Here is a 16,226-nt window from a genome sequence, read left to right as displayed (position 1 = left end):
GATAATATGTGTCAGCAGCACTTAAATATTGCCACCATTGTTGCCACCCACATCGATCAAATTGCCTTGACGAAGGAGAGAAAGTACATTGAGCGCTACAGTCGGTCGAACGGAATATGCGCGAAAGCATCACAATTCTAAAAGGCAATAAGGCGGCAATCGAGCTTTGCTTCTAAATCTAGTGAAATATTTTATGAAAAGCAGAAAAAAAGAAGTGAGAAGTATTTAATAGAGAACTCCCACAAAATGAATATAAATATTTTTGAAAACTATTCGGGCCTCAAGTGCGAGAAATTTTTGTGTTTTCCGGATCAGTATGTAATGAATGGCATTTACGCATTATTTTTAGCACATGAATTCAAACCGTCCGCCTTTTACTTCTACCGACAAGACGCTATTTTGTATAGAAGCTAGGCATTAGTGTATTTTCTGGTTGAATAAAATCAACATTTCGCCCAAAAGATTACGTGTTGGCGTCACTCCAGAATGAAATTCGATATGCAAAAGTTTTTCTGGTTTACATGGAATCTGAAATTTTTGGCGGGTTAGAAATTTTAGGCACCCGAACCAAGCAAGAAGATTTACTTAACAATTCGCGCCTCATTTGTTTCTTAGAGCAGAATTTGTACAATGATTAAGAGTAAATATGACACGTTTTTTTTTTTTGTAAATCTATTATCAGCGATAATTAAATTAAAAATAAAGACAATTGCTCGACGAATTCCTTAATGAAAGTCTGAGTAATGAAAATATTCTGGAATACTATTAAATAATCGGTCACCGTAGTCGAAAGGGTTGATGCGTCACTACCATTCGAGTGTACGTAGGTTCAAATCTTCGTGCCTGAACACTAAAAAGTAGAACCAGTCTTTTCTAATAGTGGTCGCCCCTCGGCAGGCAATGGCAAAATTCCGAGTGTATTTCTGCCATGAAAAAGCTCCTCATAAAAATCATTTGCCTTTCGGAGTCTGTTTAAAATTGTAGGTCCCTCCATTTCATGATTCAATTATAGAAGGTTAGGTAAGTAAACAGCTTTCTCGCTCCCTCTTGACATATCGGCTCCCTTATTTGAAAACGTGTTGCTTCTTTACAAAAAAAAGTACCTATTTCACAAAAAAATTTTTGAATTGTAGTAAAAACTAAACTTTTGGTGCAAATTATTTGGTCGGCAACACCGTTTCCACTTTGACGCTTTGCTTTGTTATTATTCGTTGAAAATCTTTTATCTGTTTGTAAACATTCAAGTAAGTATAATAATAAAAGCTAATTATTTTGTAAATTAATGACGTTTTTCACTATTTAGGTCGATTATGTCTTACATATGGTGATAGTCGATTATTTGGAGTCGGCTTTCTGCTGCAGAAAACTACCGGTTTGTGAATTTTCATACATGTAAGTCCAGATCAGACATTTGTAAAAATTCATATTAAACTTTTTCATTCATAGGTTTTTATAGCAGCGTTTTTGCAAATATAACAGAGACCACCTTACATACAATACATAAACTACAGTTAGTAAGTTCTTTTAGAATATTTGCTAATAAATTGTAATAAATAAAAAGTTTTTATTTGTAGGACTTCACAGACGGGCAATTGCTGCGGAAGGTGTGTGTTGAAGAGCTAGGCGGCCCAACTATTGTGGTTTTTAGAAACGAAACGCGCGTATTTCTACCATTGTCTCATGTGGTGCTACGGACAATTTCATAGGAGACATGGAGCGTGTTGTGTATGATGGTACAAATACCTGTTTAACATGTGACGGTCATTATGTGCCTAGTACTGCTACCTCTGAAATCAATTTGACTTCCGAACTGGCTGTCCACGTCGATACCTTACCCCATCTAGAACAATATGCTGTACGTAGATGTATGCGCAACACCTACACGAGCAAGTCCTCGCGCTTTAAATCTACAATTACAGACAAGTTGTAATGATATATTTGTGAGTTATTTTTAAGTTTTTGGTTTACAGGTTTTTGATTTCTGCCTGAAGTAAGTGCAGCGTTCCAACACCTATACGAGCAAGTGCACCCACATTCCTCATATTTCCTCTCCGATTCATTACTGAGACACGTGGTATTGATATACATACGTAAATTTACAAACCATCACAATTACTAAAAGTGGATTATATTACCAATATCTAAAATTTTTCGATGTATGAGTTTTAGTCTATAATAATACATTTTCCTATTAATATTAGGGACGCAAAGTATATTAAGGTAGACAAATTTTAAACTATAAACTAGTTAATTTGTAATTTTTATTGCAAACTATTTTAACTCTTCTAATTTCAATTTTTTTCTTATATTTAGAAATGATCGACTGAACTTCTGCTTTCGCAATGTCTTTACGGTAACATACTACATGTATCTACATGTATTGTTATGCACGAAATAAGAAAAAAAATTAAACTTTCTGTTTCATCTCATTCCTGTCGATTAAATATATTTTGACCTTTGGTGTATTAAAAGACTTGTACTATTGTAGTAAATTAAACACATTAAATTCCGTTATTATGACTATTTTTTGTTCTCTTCCACAAAATATACTCAAATCTATTGCAAGATTATATATGTATATATATATATATATATATATATATATATATAATTGGCGCGGGTGGGGTGTTTGGCCGAGCTCTTCCTCTTATTTGTGGTGTGCGTCTTGACGTTATTCCACAAATGAAGGGACCTACAGTTTCAAGCCGACTCCGAACGGCAGAAAAAAAACACATACATAAGTAACATCACATAGTTCTGCGTGCTCTTGTGTTAGATAAACATCGAAAATATTCTAAATAAATATTACATTTGTTTAAAGAAAAAACTATAATTTTTCTGTCGTTTTGTTTTAATGTAGATTAAATAACCAATATACTTGTTTTTCTCTTAGTACAGGACTAATTAGTTACTTTACGTACTTTTTTACTACCTTTAGGCAAGAAGGGGAAGACATTTTTCCCTTTTTCCCATCCTTCGTAAATGCAGCCCTAAAATAAGGGAGTGTCAAAGCGCCCTTGTCACTACTTACCTAACCTTCTATAATTGAATCATGCCTCCATTTGTGAAGCAACATCAAGATGCACACCACAAATAAAGGGTCGGCCAAACAACTAACAGAAGTGTATGCACCAATTATTTATTTTTTCTTTTTTTTTTTTACTTAGACTAACTCTTATAGTTTGTAAGAAATCGATTTCCAACTATGCTGTTGATACTTTCACAAAATATAGGGATTATAAGATAGGTGATTTACAGATGTTTCGCGCGCGTGATTTTGCATCTTCCTCTAACTTATGCATTGTGTCGACGAATTACACATAAAGCTATAATACCCAAGTCAAGGATGAAGTAAATATTCGTCGCATATGGCAAATCATAATTGATATAATTTTTGTCACAATTGATTAATCACACTTGATGTAGATCCCTACGATATCCTAATATGATTATATTTTCGATTTATATTTCTTATAAAGGGTTTTCCAATAACAGGTGTTATTTTGGAATGGATTGCGCTATCGAGAGATGATTAACGATTTTTTATGGCCGGAATAGGATGGTATTGATCTGGACAACGTTTATTTTCAACAAGACGGCGCTATGTGGCACACAAGCAACGAAACCATTGATCTTTTACGGGAAAAGTTTCCGTACCGTGTTATCTCTCGAAGAGGGGATCACAATTGGCCATCGAGATCATGTGATTTAACACCTTGTGACTTTTTTCTTTGGGGTCACGTGAAAGAGAAGGTCTACGCCAACATCCCAGGGTCGATTCAAGATCACAAAGATGGAATTCGTGAGGCTATCGAGGACATAGGGCAGCCACTTTGCAATTCGGTTATGGAAAATTTCATGAAAAGGATATTGTCCTGTAAGCGTGGTCGTGCTGGTGTTTTGCCTGATGTTATTTTCCACTTTATAATGAAATAAACATCCGATCATTTATATTAAAAAATAGCATTTTTCTTTGAATATCAAAATAACACCTCTTATTAAAAACCCCATATTTGATTAATTATTATATCATATTTTTGCTATTATGCGGACCATTTAGAGTTAGTTTACTTTGTATTCGAACTCTTGCAGCGCTCGAATTTCACCAGTCATGCGCCAAACTGAGTGCTCCACTTTTCGGATGGCGATTTACTTATTCATTCATTCGGTCTTATCAGTGATCTGAAGAAAATAGTTCACCACATTGATCAAAAAGTTCCCGGAAAAATCGGTCTAACAGCGAACTCCCAGAAAAATTAGACGACGCTCCAAGTTAACTGATTTGAAATGGGTTGCCACATCTGTAATTAATATTCGTACCGAATTTGATTGCTGTTGCATGACATTTGTAAAAGTTACGCCGTCTTGAGGAAAGATCAGGTGGAGAAGAACTTGGCTTCATTGGGGATTTCTTGTTTGTTCTATTCTGTTTGATCGAGTCAGAAAACCACTACGGGGAGCGCGTTTTAGCAGCCGAAAGGAGGTAATGGAAAAAGCAAAAATGGAAATAGAAAAAATGTAAAAATCGCCTCTAATGGCTGAACCGAAAGTCAAGTTCCAGGAATTTGTCGAGGGGAGAGAGTGCGAGAGAGGATCAAACGCTGGCATAAGTGCTTTGTAGTTAATGGGAGTGCTTTGAAGGCGATAATATAACTTTTGAGGAATAAACTAATATTTTGCATTTTTGAGAATATCTTTCGGGAACTTTTTGATCAAGAGGTAAAGAAAAATAATAGTTTTTCTTGGTGTCAAATATTTGCATCAATTTTAAATGTTGATGGCATGCGCTCACTTTTAGGCTTCAAAAAAGAATTACCAATTTTGAGTTCTTCTTTCATGCTAGCACTATTTTTTTAACCAAAGCAGAAAGATTCACAGGAATGGCATACTCGTATGCATTAGTATAAAATTTTGTTATGTATTAGTTCCCATCAAAATTTTCTAGGGTATCTTTAAAAGAATGTGTGAGTACTAAAGATTTATGAGTATAAAAGCATATTTTTTTAATAATTTTTTTCGACATTCTAAGCCCAATCGACCAGACTAACTCATTTCATACTCTTATAAATTCGAAGCTAAGCCTGAGCTGAAGTAACAAAGTTAACGCAGAAATGTATGTAACCGCTTAACTCGAGAAGCTCGAGGATGTTTGTTTGGACCAATTAAAATTATCTTTCGAATTGGTAATGAATAGAGGCAAAAGAATTATTTCGTATATTTAAAAATTTTATATCAAAATAAGAATATTCTTCTAAAATAGAATGTGATCATGTTGAATCCATATAAAAAATCAACTACCTACCTATGGCATAGGATGACAGCACATTTGTAAACATCGCTTCCACCTCTTACGGCATGAATTCAGTGGCAAATGTTCCGCGATACTTCCATCAACAGAAGAAATTTTCACGGCCATTGGTTAATGGAGCAAAAAAATTAAAAATACATGAGCGCCGTGAATTGGATGGAGCAGAATTTGTGCTTGTAGAGAATCGGCGTCAAATAAAAAAATTATGGAATAGCATTTTCACGTGGCTGTGCGACGTTTCAGTACAAATTGCTTGGCAGCTACATCGCACATAGGAGTACCTTGCCCTTCCATGCCAAAAAAGATTTTTTCGCTCACTTCACAAAACAAAAGCACAGTTAACCATTACACATTATGGAAATATTAGATTGACGAGAACAAAGATGTAGGGTTAAAACTATGATTAGGTTCCAATGAACAATGCTCAGGCACCAAACTGTGAAAATTCTGGCGTCTATCTGTTATTTGATAAACCGATTACCTACCTTCAAGAAGATAGTTTCTGTGATGAGATAAGAAATATTTTTTTCGACCGGCTTTTCCAAACAAATACTCCTATGTGCATAGCTCAGTTCACCCAGAAGTAATTAGAGTTCCCGCGAAAAATTGTCATCTACTACTGAAAGCATTTTACGGAAAAGCCTAAAACAGTTAAAAGAAAGGGCGTGGGAGACACTTAGATACGGCGGAATATATCAACTTATTTGTTCTTGTGAAGTGCGACGAAGTTATGTTGCCGATATGTGCACTTCTGTCGCATGGGCCGAATGCTCAAAATGCAATTTGGCGTTTGCGTAAAATGTGTTTTTAATTTTTTTTTTTTTTTGTTTTCTTTTATTTATTTTGAATTTTTTTATTAATTTGCACATGGAAAATAAATTAATAATAACCACTGAATATTAATATTTATTCATGTACAATCCATGTTTATAAAGGGTGGTTAAGTTCAAGAGCCGGTATTGATTTTAAATAAAATACAATTTTTTTAATTGGTATGACTCAATTGCGTTTGGAATAAAATATTGGCCAAATGGCCGTCACGGCCTCAACGGCACACCTTCATCTCATAGTCCAAATTTTCGATGTCACTGAGGCATAATTGAGGTTCTATGACGTTGATGTGCTGAATTATCTCATCCCTTAGCTCTTGAATTGTTGCTGGCTTATTGGCGTACACCTTTTGTTTTAAATAACCCCAAAGAAAGAAGTCCAACGGTGTCAAATCACATGAACTTGGCAGCCAATTGACATCGCCGCGACGTGAGATTATTCGGCCATTGTTTCGTTAGCTGTGTGACAAGTGGTACCGTCCTGTTGAAACCACATATCGTCCACATGCATATTCTCCAATTCGGGCCATAAAAAGTTCGTTATCACCTCACGATAGTGAGCACTATTCACAGTAACTGCCTGACCGGCCGCATTTTGGAAAAAATACGGTCCAATGAAACCGCCGGCCCATAAACCGCACCAAGCACTTTTTGTGGGTCCATTGGTTTTTTGGCAATCACTCTTGGATTATCATTCGCCAAAATGCGGCAATTCTGCTTATTCATGAATCCACTGAGGTGAAAATGTGCCTCATCACTGGAATCACGAAATGCGCGATATGCAGTTTGATTTGAACGCCCGTTTTCACAATAAGCCTGAATAACTTTAACGCGTTGCTCGATTGTGTATTTTTCCATGGTTAAAATTGAGTTAGTCTGAAATTGAAAAATGTTAAATGAAATGCAGAACAAAACTTGAAGTTTAGGTGTGATTCACATTCAATATCGGCCCTTGAAATTTAACCACCATTTATTATTTTCTATAAAATCTCCAAATAATTTTCCTCATATGTCCCCACATCATAACTCAAATTAGAGAAAAAGATAGTATTTCAGAGTTCGTCATATTCGTAAGTGTTAGCCTATAAAATATTTTTAAGATTCGAAAGAAAAAATATTCTGCACAGATCCGGATTAAACCCCTTTTTTTGTCGTAACAACTAGCAAGTACAGCATTCAGACACTATTAAGTCCATTGTACTGCACACGGATTCCCTTTTGATTTTCTTTAAATCTACCCGACCTTCGAAGAAATCTGAGTAGATCTTGTGGTGATCTTGATCTTGATAAGGTCCTCCTCATGCCCACGAGAGAGAGTCTACTCATCCAGACAACTGATGCATGGGTGATAATAGGGCTCACCATAGCCGTGTAGATCCATAGGACGTTGCTAGGAGAAAGACCCCACGTTTTCCCAAAGACACCTTCGCACTGCCAGAAAGCTGCCAGTGTTTTGTATGTCTTTGTTTCAACGTGTAACTTCCAAATAAGTTTACTATCGAGGATTACTCCCAGATATTTGATTTCTTTGGATAGCCGGATTGTGACTCCTTTTAGCTTAAGCCATTAAACTTCCTTCTGGTAAAGACGACAATACTAGTTTTGGCGGGGTTTGCATATAGCTCATTAGCACAGCACCAAGCTCGTTAACAAACAGGCAACGTCGTCCGAATATGCTTGTGTGTAGACTGCAACCCGTAAGATTAAATTAGATTAGATTTGTGGGGGTTGGACAAGTCCAAGCACTCAGTCAGTAGACCATTGTACTACACCGGGATAGATATCAGTAGAAAGAATAGAGATAGGAAAGACAAAAAGGTGGATGATAAAAACAGATAAATTAGTTTGAGGTCACTCTTCCACAAATCTCTTGGATTCATTGATGAATTTTAAGAGATCCGGAAGAGGAAGAGTATGAACTTTGTCCATACTCAGTGTATCGCAACCCAATATCCTAATTCTGATTCTGGAAAATGCAGGGCAGCTACAGAGAAAATGATCTGCAGTGTCGTCATTATCAAGACAGGATAGGCATATCGGGCTGTCCACGATCCCCATGGTAACCATATTCTGACCACAGACGTTGTGCCCTGTGATTACACCCACCACTTCTCTCAAGTCCTTCCTGCTGAGATTGGGTCTTTCACAAAGCACTTGACTACTCTGCACGAGTTCAACTCAGACCAACGACCTTTGTGGGTAGACCTCATGAAGTCCGCAACCCATAGTTGAATCGATTCGGAATTGACACCTGGAAAGGGTTCAGGGCCTAGTGGCATACTTTCAGAGCCTTAATTTGCCAATTTATCAGCTAAGTCGTTCCCTGCAATACCACAATGCCCAGGCACCCAAATAAGACTAACTTTGTTGTGCTTTGCAACACTGTTCAGTTTTATCTTACATTCACCGACTAACTTCGAAGAACAGCGTGGGTTAGCAAAGGCTTTCAGTGCTTGACTGTCACTACAAATTCCAATACTGTTGCCCCGCCACTTTTTCTCAATTAGCAAGTACGCCACATTCAAGATGGCATAGACTTCCGTAAAGAATACCGTGTCCATCTGTCCTGTGGCATAGGAGTGCTTAGTGTCTTCGTCTAAGTACCATCCAGATCCGCTTCCATTACTGGTTTTGGATCCATCGGTGTAGAAAGTGTGCTGATATTCCGTTAATAGGTACTCTGGACTTAACCATTGTTCTCTATCTCGGATCAAAACGTCATACCTCCTACCGAAGCCAACGACAGGCAGCCGATTGTCCACTGACATCGAGAACAGCGTGCACCGCTCCGACAACTGGTGGTATATCTGACAGTGGCCATTGCTTACTTCATTTCCCCAGACTTCGTTTAACTTGAAGCTGTACGCCGCCTTCATTGCTTCCTTTCGAATTTGAAGATGTAGAGGTTGCAGATGTCGTACTCATGGCACCTGTGATACCCAAGCACACACTTCTCTGCAGCCTGTTTAGAGGTTTTGCTCTGGAATTAACCATTGTGGCTATCCACCTTTCTACAGAGGCGTATGTAATAACGGGTCTAATCACGGTGATGAACAGCCAGTGTACTATCGCCGGTCTTAGAAACATACAAAAAACAACAATAAAATGTAAACTTTAAAAACTAAGTGTAGATAATTCACTGCTTTTCATAATTTAGGCATTAAAACAGAAAATCATAAAAAAAGGGTTTTTTTCCGACCTGCGCAATCAATCGAACAAATTACTTTAATATCGGGGAAAGCCTAGATAAACTTATTTTCATTCACGTACATATACAAGTATGTGCATATGTATTTGTGTATGTTTTTATGTACATACGTACATCCTCATCTTGTTGACCACTGCCAACCGTAGCATGCAGGTACATTTTACAACGACAGCAGTCACCTCGCCCTCAGCGCAGGGCATGCGTTAATGCATTTTCCTAGTTAATTGGCACAAGACCGACCATATCAACATTAAAATGAGATAAAACATGTTGTTATAAAAACCAGTAAACAAGTGAAATAGCGGGTGCGCACACTGTGAAAAGTAAAAAATAAAAATTAAGTGAATCAACTTAATGAAATTATTTCATATCAAAGTGCAGGACGCAGAATACTCGTACGCGCATCCACTTGAATGAGTGAAGGTGAATTTGCATACATGCATATGTGCATATGTAATCGTGTTCAATATACAATAATATAATATATTTGCGCATATGTTATTGGAAGTTATTATTTTTCAAAACTCAATTTGCGCGTTATCGAAGAAAAGCTACAGAGCTTTTCTTTTCTCTTTCTCATATTTTTGCTATTTAGTGTTACTTAAATTTGTTTCCATTCATTATTTCACATCACACTTTTTAATTATTATAATTTACTTTGCTCTAATGCATTTCTAAAATACCGAAATTCTTTTACTTTCATTAAGACACTTCACGCCTCTTTTATTTATAATTATTGCACTTTCACTTCTCAGCGCAAGATCACTCATTCCACAAGTGCAAATCTTTTTTTTTTGTATTTTTGTTTTTACTTGTTCTTCGTTTTGTGTACCTATTTTTTTCTTTTTTTTTTTTTTGTTGCTGTTGTTGCTACTCAGCTTGCGCAAACCGAATATGTGGAAATTCTAAAATGAAAATGAGGGCATAATTCAGTGGTTATGATCTTCGGTACATATTGGCCAGCAGCGGAACTGCTTCGCTGACGCACAACTACACTGGCGGTCACAAAAACCGCATCAGTGACAAAATTTTCATTACTCCTATTCAGTTTTAATTGTAAATAAAAGACATCTCTCGGATATATAGACATTAGGTAGTAGAAGTAAAGAGTTATACGGTGATTGGAAATTTAAAGAGAGAGAATTGGAGTTCGCCCGCGCACTTTCACGATGGAATATTTTTCTATAGTGGGGCTCTCTGCACTCCTTAAAGATAAGCAGCCATCTTAACCTAAACTAACCTAAGCGAACCTAATCTCAACTAACCTACCCTGACCTAAGCTAACTTAATCTAGCTTCTCGTGCTCACTTTCAACTCTAATGTGACTAATTAAAATAATATCTCTGCATTTGTTCTTTTTCTTTTTTGAAAGTCCCAAAGAAGGCGCACCCAAAGAAGCGACAGAGAGATGGCGTACTCCGAAGATGAGCTTGCGATATGGGTTCAACAGTGCAGTGGAAGGAAACTAAAGCAATAACAAGAGATACATATATTAGCCTTCAAGCTGTAAGCAGAAGACTTGAAGAGATTGCCTTATATGGCAGACATCCTGCAAAACAACCGATTCTGGTCTCCGTTTGGCACAGAGGCACTTTTCGACGTTGGACGTGGATTTAAAGATTTCTAAAGGGTTTTGCAATAACAGGTGTTATTTTGAATAGCCCGCTATTTCGGTAGATGTCACTTTTGAAGCTATCATTTTTTGATATTTGACAAGTATAAACTACGCCATTAATAAAAATGGAACGATACTCGCTTAAACAACGCACTGAAATTATTAAAATTCACTATAAAAATGGTGAAAATTTAGCAGAGACGGTTCGTAAAACTCGAACATTTTTGGGTCATCGTGAAGCACCTTGGCGGACCGCAATACAGAAATTGGTGTAAAAATTCGAGCTGCTGGGACAAGTTAGTGATGTGAAGAATAAAACCCGTGCAGGTCGCTCAAAAACAGCCGAAAATATTGCTGTTGTAGCCGAAAGTGTTGAAGAAAACCCAGGTTTGTCCATTCCTCGTCGTTCTTTGGAATTAGGCGTTCCACAAACATCATTACATCGTATTTTGCATAAAGATTTGGGTCTTAAGGCTTATAAAGTCCAGTTAACACAAGAACTCAAACCGGCCGATCATCAACAACGTCGTGTCTTTCCTGATTGGGTCGCTGAAATCCATGAAAATGATGCGGAATTCCATCGAAAAATCATCTTGAGTGAAAAGACCCATTTCCACCTCGGTGGCTTCGTCAACAAGCAAAATTGTCGAATCTGGGGCTCAGAAAATCCTTGAGTTATTGTTGAAAAACCTCTATATCCTCAACGTGTGACTGTTTGGTGCGGTTTATGGCCCTCAGAGTCATTGGACCTTAATTTTTCGAAAATGAACCTGGAGCAGCAGTTATGGGGAATATATTGCGATTGGAATTGGATGGTATTGATCTGGACGACGTTTATTTTCAACAAGACGGCGCTACTTGCCACACAAGCAACGAAACCATTGATCTTTTACGGGAATAACACCCCCTATTGGAAAACTCCTTTATTATGGCTAACGAATTCAGCTTCCAGGTAGCTTACTAAAATTTATTTTACTATCGATTTATGGATATAACCTTTTAAAAAGGATCATCGAACAGGGCGTAAAAAAGGATTTAAAAAATTACACCTTCAGTTGGGCAATTTGTTTGGCCAGATCCGGGTACCATTTCTTGTATGTTGATAATCTACACCCAATTAGTTCACAATTGTCAGATATGATTGAGGTACGACGCCATTTGCAAATAATAATTATAAATCTTCCTATAGGATGATTAATTTTGTGCCACCTTGAAGAAGCAAATTCAAATTGTTGTTAGCAGACGGGCTTACATGCCTGGTTGTAGCGACAATTCTGTCATCAAAACAGTAGAGTTTTCTCAATGACAGATGGTATCGAGCTGTTCTTTTATATTTTATAAAGAGTCATTTGCGTAGTTTGAATTAGCTCATTCAACTTCTTTTTTATATTCCGCATCTAGGTTAGATTAGGCTGAAGTGGCTGCCACTCCTAATGGAAGGAATAGGTTTAGGGCGAATGGCCTTCAAATTCCGACCCTATAAATTTGCCATGTGGTATAATCACTGAGTTGGCGTCCGCCGTAGCCGAATGGGTTGGTGTGTGACTACCATTCGGAAAAACACAAAGAGAATGTAGGTTCGAGTCTCGGTGAAACACCAAAATTAAGAAAACGTTTTTTCTAATAGCGGTCGCCCCTCAGCAGGCAATGGCAAACCTCCGAGTGTATTTCTGCCATGAAATAGCTCCTCGTAAAAATATCTGCCGTTCGGAGTCGGCTTGAAACTGTAGGTCCCTCCATTTGTGGAACAACATTAAGACGCACACCACAAATAGAAGGAGGAGCTCGGCCAAACACCCAAAAAAGGTGTACGCGCCAACTATATATATATATATATATTATATAAACACTGAGTTTCTTTCAATAAATGCTGGAGCTTCCGAATGTCCCCAGAGTAGGGAAGTGATAATGCTTTTTGCCCTCCACCTCCTTCTGACCTCTCTAGCAATGGCAAAATTCCTGTAATGCTACCCACCAGGGCATCTGTAAAAAGGTTGATTTAGATCTGCCTTGCCGCCCAGCACTTGGGTTTCTTGACTCATCTGTTATTTACCTCATAAACGAAAGCCAATTTAAGCTAGACTTTACATGGAAATGCATTATTGGCAGAGTTCACTGAATGTAAAATGATTTCATTCCGTGACATCTCGTCCGCTACCAGCCAACAACATTGGTTTGGTGGCTGTAGGTCTAAATTCAATGAGAGTTTTTTTAAAGTAGATTTTCCTAAGGATGATAGATTACCAGGTTTGCTGTGGTGAAAAAGAAAATTGTGAAGGGAAATGTGGGTGCCATGTCACTTGGGAGATTCAGCCGACTTCTTCACGATCATTTCACATGTATTCACACTCTCGTCGAATATAATAAGTGTAGATTGTTTTGATTTTTTTTTCGTGATATTAACACAATCTTATCGCCAGCCGAATTTGCTACAATCATTTCACACTCGACCAAATACATATTCACGAAGCGTCATTGGCTGATTTTTTTTTCGTATATCACTTAGCCAAGCTCAATTTTGTTGATCACATCCCAAGTGACGTCATTCCATCAGCCTGATGTTTTTTAAAAACCATTTATTTTTCTTTATTTCTAAACAGACACCTGTGGTGATATTTAACCAACTCAGAATTCACTGAGCTAATTGGCCATAGAATTTACGAATTTTGAATTCTTTAGAACACTTCTGGCTCATAATGGTAGAAAAATTTCTCATCGCAAATGAGGGAGCAAATCTAAACTCAACTCACTTTGTTTGGAATCATAAACTGCCACCTGTTGTCCTTCAACCATTAATTTACTTACTCTATACCATCCAGAGAATTCAGGCCCCAAGTATACTCGAAAACCTACACTATACGAGGTTTGTTCAAAAAGTATCGCGAGTTTTGTGTTTTTTCAAAAATTATTTATTTATTCATTAATATCTATTTTGTCCCCTTCAAAGTAGTCCCCATCAGATAGAATACAGTGGCTGTGGCATCATTAGTGTTTTGTTTTTGGCCAAAAAGTCGCGCACAAGCAACAATGTGTGAGCAGGGGCGTTATCGTGATGCAAGAGCCCTTTTTTGTTTTTCCACAAATCCGGGTATTGCGCATAACTTGCAGGTAATATTCCTTATTGACCGTTTTACCCTGTGGCAAGAACTCATAATGCACAGCGCCCCTGCAATCGAAGAAAACGGAAAGCAAAACTTTTACATTCACTGAACTTGGTACGCTTTTTTCGATCTTGGTTCGTGCGGCAGCTTCCATTGAGATGATTGAGTTTTAGTTTCCACGTCATAACCATAAACCCACGATTCGTCACCAGTTATGAACCTCTGAAGCAATTTTGGGTCGTCGCGAGTAGAGTCCAACATCTCATTAGCAATGTGCATGCGATGCTGCTTTTGGTCGAAATTGAGCGGTTTTGATAGGAATTTTGCGGCATCCCGTCTCATGCCCAAATCATTGAAAAAAATCGAATGGCACGAGCCAATCGATGTGTCTAGGTCCTCAGCAACTTCTGTAACGGTGATTCGAAGATTGGTCAATACCATTTTCTTCACTTCATCAATTTTTTCGTCTGTTGTTGAAGTGCTCGAGCGTCCGGCACGGCGGCACGCTCAGCCTTCTGAGAATATTTTGTACCACCGATAAACGTTGCTTTGGTCCAAAGTAGCTTCTCCGTATGACACAGCCAACATTCGGAATGCATTCACGCACTTAATTTCGTTTTACACACAAAATTTGCTACAGGTTCTTTGATCCATCTTTTGAATAGGTAAAAATCGAAGACGAGCCGAAACACGTGCAAGCAAAGCAGCTGTCAACAATTAAGTGAACATTCAAAATGGCCGAACTCGTCGGCATGAGTGAGAGATATGAGTATCAACATATCGCCACAAAAAATCGAAATTCGAATATGAGTAACCTGCGAAAATTCAAAATTCGCGATACTTTTTGAACACACCTCATACTAGTATATTTTTCTAAGAAAATTATAAATGGTGAAACATACATATATAATATTTTCATACAAGCTAATTTTTTAAATAAAAAAAAAAAATTCAGAGGCCTAATGGCACTTTTAATTAAGAAAAATAAATTATTTATTTATTTATTTATTTAAAATAAATAAAAAGTTTGATCCAATTTATATCGCAAAAATGTTTGCTTTCAATTAAAAAGAAAAAAACTAATTATAAATCAAATTTTTCGGTTTTTGTATTGTAATTACGACTAAATCTAACAAATATTCGGCGCGGTGCCACTTTTGTGACTGCTAATGGAAGTACTAAATATAAACGCGTATGATTGACGTATACTATGCGGTCACTTCTGGAAAATTTTAAGTGGGTTGCTAATGCCCGAAGGAGGTGTGTTTTGTGGTGGTGGTTTTCAATTTTCACCTAACAAATAAATCGACACTTATTCGCGTACAAAACAACGAGCAAACAACAAAGACAGGAATTATTGCCAAGCAGAAAAAAGGAAACTTGAATGAAAATTCTAAAAAAAAGTATTTCGATTTATATATACGTACCGAGATGTTTAAAAATATATGCATGTATATGTGTGTTTAATAATGGTAAGAGCAACGATTATTGGTAAATTCTAAAACGAATTGCCATGAATAAGAAGCCGGAAGTTTTTTTTTTTTTTTTGCTTATATTTATATATCACTTTTTTTTAACTAAAAGCCATTTATATATAATATTCTCAAAAGGTTTTAGGTCGCTTAAATATAAAACTGGAGATGTAAAGGTTTTCCTCCACAACTAATTTTAGAAGGCTAAGGGCAAAAAAATGCTTTTCTCGCAAATCGAAATTCAAATAAGATTTCCTAATCATTTTGTAATCATTAGAGAATAACAGCTGAGAAAGATCTCGGTTCAGTTGGGGTGAGCTGGCAGGAAGATAGACAAACTAGGATTTATAAGGATCAGATACTGCGAGCTGATATTGCTGAAAACTATTGTACGTAGAAGTGCTAAGTTGAGTGATTACTATTAACCTAAATAGAATTTTTTTCAGTAATTGATTGTGAATGAAGTTTTAATTAAAAATATTTTCCAAGGAATTATTTACACTGAAACCATTTGATTGAGGACTTAATCTTTTATTCAAAGCAATATTTTATAAAAAAATACACCATCTTTTTTCTAAGTAGGTCAATATTCATCAGCTATTTTTTTTTTTAATTATTTTGCTCCAAAATAGAAACGAAATGTAATAGAAAAATATTTCATACATTTAATTTATTTTTATTGTCATTGGATT

The 16,226-nt window shown here is 36.8% G+C and overlaps 1 protein-coding gene and 1 long non-coding RNA gene across 8 annotated transcripts in view; one reads left to right on the top strand and one right to left on the bottom strand.

Moving 5' to 3' along the window:
* Window positions 1-16,226, bottom strand: part of LOC128860397 (cAMP-dependent protein kinase catalytic subunit 3) — a 132,542-nt gene that overhangs the window by 99,331 nt on the left and 16,985 nt on the right. The gene's annotated exons all lie outside the window — the stretch shown is intronic.
* LOC128860398 (uncharacterized) lies at window positions 1,006-2,510 on the top strand. Its single transcript, XR_008454248.1, has 6 exons — window positions 1,006-1,244; window positions 1,304-1,392; window positions 1,447-1,514; window positions 1,575-1,923; window positions 1,971-2,220; window positions 2,314-2,510. It is a non-coding gene; the product is annotated as an uncharacterized LOC128860398 (long non-coding RNA).

The sequence above is a fragment of the Anastrepha ludens genome, chromosome 4 (genome assembly GCF_028408465.1).
Source record: "Anastrepha ludens isolate Willacy chromosome 4, idAnaLude1.1, whole genome shotgun sequence".
Taxonomy (NCBI): domain Eukaryota; kingdom Metazoa; phylum Arthropoda; class Insecta; order Diptera; family Tephritidae; genus Anastrepha; species Anastrepha ludens.
The sequence above is the reverse complement of the archived record's forward strand: the minus strand, read 5'-3'. Positions and strand labels throughout refer to the sequence as shown.